Genomic DNA, 3,953 nt, shown 5'->3' on the forward strand with positions numbered 1-3,953 from the left:
GTACTCTTTATGTTGAGGTGCAATCCATAATGAAGGCTGTAGTCTTTGATCTTCATCAGTGAGTTCTACAAGTCTTCTTCACCTTCAGCAAACAACGTTGAGTCATCCATATATGTTCTTAATGGGTCTTCCTGAAATTTTGAGGCTCTGTTCTTTGCATAGTTTAATTTTGCCCATGGAATCCTTTAATACTGAAAGTACTATGAAACAATAAAATTATATTTTTGCTTCCTACCCAATGACTTTGCACAATTCACTATAATTCTTTACTATGTCTTCTTCAGTCATCCTTTGAAGGTTTCCATTCCACTTTTTTACTTCATCATTTTGCTTTGGCTATTCTATTTTTTTTCTTTTTTTTCGTGTCAGATGGGTAATGTGCCCACGTCGTAACAAGTAATATGGGAGGTACATGTCACACAGACGCGTGAGGACCCGATCATCATGTTTATGAACCGGAAAAGGATCATGGCTATTCTATTTTTAAGAGGAAGTTTCAGAATCTACATTGACATCCATTTTGATCTTTGCTTTATTCCCTGCCTTTGAAATAAATGTTTGCTTACTTTGGGTATAATTTCCTTGAAGTCATACCACAACTCATCTAATTCTTTGGTAATTAGTATTCAATGAACCAAATGTATTTTTGAGATGGTCTTGAAATTTAGGGCTGATATACTCTAGGTTATATTTTGAATCTTGTCGACTTTGTTTTGTTTTTTTTTCAGCTTCAACTTATGCTTACAAATGAGTAATTGAGGTCCTTCCTGCAATTGGCTTTTGGCCTTGATGACATTGAGCTTCCACATCATTTCTTTCCACAGATATAGTTGATTAGATTCCTTTATATTCCATTTCGCAAAGTTTACATGTATAGTTAATGTTCGTGTTGTTGAAAAAAAGGTTTTTCCAATTAATAGGTGATTATCTTGCAAAATTGTATCATTTCAGTTCTTATCTTATTCCTATCATAGAGACCATGTTTTCCAACTATGGATCCTTTTTTGTTTCCATCTTTCATGTGCCAAATGCCAATTATCAATTGTAATCTTCAAAGATTCTTGATGACACATTTATAACTATTTTGTCATTTTATCCTTGGGGACTGTCAGAGAGGGTTGAATGTATTCCATTAAAACTTTTTAGAGTGAACTAAAAAGATAGAAGGCTGTAGGATGCCTACTGGGGCTTAATCAAGGGCAATGTAACATCGAGGAATTACTAAACCCGAATGAAGCCTGAACATGACAAGGGGACAAGAGGAAAGTAAAAGGAGATAGAGGGAAGAACTTAGAGGCAAAGGACATTTATAGAAGTCTAAATACAGGCATGTCCATATGTAAATATATTTATATATAATAATAGGGAAATAGATCTATGTACATGTATTTATATGTGAAGTACCAAGGTAGCAGATGGACATTGGGCCTCCACTCAAGTACTCCCTCAACACAAGAACACTTTGTTCTAATAATCCGGCATTCTGGGATGCTCACCTTCCCCACATGACTGTCGACGACAAAATTGGGTGCATAAGCAAATGTAGTGAAGAAAGCTGATAGTGTCCGGCTATCAAAAGATAAAGTGTCTGGGGTCTTAAAGACTTGAAGACAAAAATGGCCATCTAGCTAAGATGCTACAAGGTCAATATGGAAGAAGCACACCAGCCTGTTTGTTCACGAGGTGTCGATGGGTCTGGGCATCACTTATATGGGATCATTTAAGACATGGAACAAAATCATACCAATGTGAGTGGGGCTGGAGCGGGGAGTGGAGACCCAAAGCCTATCTGTAGACAATTAGACACCCCCTTACACAAGGGTCACAAGGAAGAGACGAGGCAGTTAGGGTGCAGTATAGCACTGATGAAACATATAACCCTCCTCTAGTTCTCCACTGCTTCCCCGCCGCATGCCCCCCCCAACTATCATGACCTCAATTTACCTCAAAAATTCAACTAGACCAGAACATGTACACTGCTACAGATAAGAGCCTGCAACAGGTGGAGTCCAGGATAGATAACCCCTCCGGACCAACAATGAGAATTGAGATACCAGGAGGATAACGGGTAGGTGGGGGGAGAAAGGGGGCATCACAAGGATCAACATATAACCCCCTTCCAGGGGTATAAACAACAGAAAAGTGGATGAAGGGTGACAGAGGATGATGTAATATATGAAAATAATAATCTATAATTATCAAGGGTTCATGAGGGAGGAAGGGTGGAGGAGGGAGGGGGAAAATGTGTAGCTGATATCAAGGGCTCAAGTAGAAAGAAAATGCTTTGAAAATGATGATGGCAACGTATGTACAAATGTGCTTGACACTAGATGAATGTATGGATTGTGATAAGAGATGTAAGATCCCCAATAAAAATATATAATAATAATAATAAACTGTTTAGAAATGGCTTGCTCTATAAATACTACCTTCTTATACTATTTTCACTATGGAGGACAAGAAATTGAATATGAAGCACAGGGTTATGATATCAGTATGCACATTTTTCAGCCTTCCCTAATTTTTAATCATTAAGATTTTTTAAAGAAGCTATAGAAATAATTATTTCATTTTAGTTGTTTTGGATAAATCAGTGCATTTTCAGAGGCCAGTGTTATAAAACCAGAATACACAAAATAGTCTTCATGTGAATTTCATTGTATGTTATCTCATGGAAATCTGCGAGTGTTTTATGCTTCCTCTTTACAACACTCCAACAATTTTCATATAAATATTCATTTTCTTATTAATGAAATGTATATGATTAGATATGAAAGCAGAGAGAGGCTTATGTTTCCACTATTTTATCCCAAGAGCACAGCTGCAGGATAGATAGTTGGTGCTTAATAAATAACTGTTAAATGCAATATCCCTAATGAATAAAGCACTGCAGGATCTCTCATTTTCATACTTCCCATGTAATCAAGGAAATACCTGTAAGGAAGGTGGTTTTCCTTTTCCTCAGAAAACATTTTTTGTTATTGGAACAAAATCTATGCGTTATAATTCTGTTCATTTGGGTAAATCATTGACTTGCACATCGTGTGTGTGTGTTTTTTTTTCCAGAAACAAAACCTCAAGGCAAGTGTATAACTCCAAGTTCTACAAGCATATGTCATGGAATAAAATACCAGTTTACGAAAGCTCAAGTCACTGATGAATACTGATGACTTTCTCTTTGACATAGTGTCATATGTTTCATGTACATAGAAAATTTCAGATTTGTAATAACTTGCCGCTTAAAACTGTGTCCACTATTTTAGTGTCCTGCAGGCACTCAGTGCATGTTGAAAGCTAAGAGAAGACCACTTGCTTTAAAGATGATAACACCTTTGAAATGTTAATCGTGTAAAACTTTCTAAAGGAAAATGATTTCTTTACTGAATAAGGAAAGCGTCCGATTGGCTCAGTCCATGTTGCACCTTTGTGCTGGGGAATCTCCAGGTTTAAATTCCAGCAGCTCCAGTCTTTGCTTTCCAATCCCTTAATCCTTGAGGAGCAGAGGGTTCAGTTCAAGACAACTTCACACAGAACATAAGAAAAGACTCTGTGAGCCCACCTCAAGTATGATGATCTTTTCTTCAGCTGTGACCTTGCACTTGTAGCCCATAGTAAAAATGACTTTGAGGCAAACCAGTGTCAAATAATTAATGCATTTTCAACGAAGGACTCTTTTCCACTCTGCCATAATGCAATGCATGAAAAGCAATAAATGCTTTCATGTAAGCCACTTGTACCTGTGGTTTCCATCACTGTTTCCCTGGGATCCCTCACATTAGTGGACCTCTGTGAGGTGCCTCAGCTGGAAGGGTAAGAAAAAGCTGGCCTGGAAGGTTTTACATCTGGTAGCCTACCCCATTACTTAAACAGACTACACCTTAAACAAAAAAGAAAAAAGAAAGAAAAAGTTATACAGGTTGAATTGGGGCAATTACGTTCTGATCTAAGACATG

The 3,953-nt window shown here is 37.3% G+C and overlaps 1 non-coding gene across 1 annotated transcript; it reads right to left on the minus strand.

The window, feature by feature from the left end:
• Positions 1–363: 363 nt before the first annotated feature.
• On the minus strand, positions 364–467 carry LOC142449733 (small nucleolar RNA U13). Its single transcript, XR_012784847.1, has one exon. It is a non-coding gene; the product is annotated as a small nucleolar RNA U13 (small nucleolar RNA).
• Between the last annotated feature and the right edge of the window lie 3,486 nt (positions 468–3,953).

This window comes from Tenrec ecaudatus, chromosome 5 (genome assembly GCF_050624435.1).
Source record: "Tenrec ecaudatus isolate mTenEca1 chromosome 5, mTenEca1.hap1, whole genome shotgun sequence".
Classification (NCBI taxonomy): domain Eukaryota; kingdom Metazoa; phylum Chordata; class Mammalia; order Afrosoricida; family Tenrecidae; genus Tenrec; species Tenrec ecaudatus.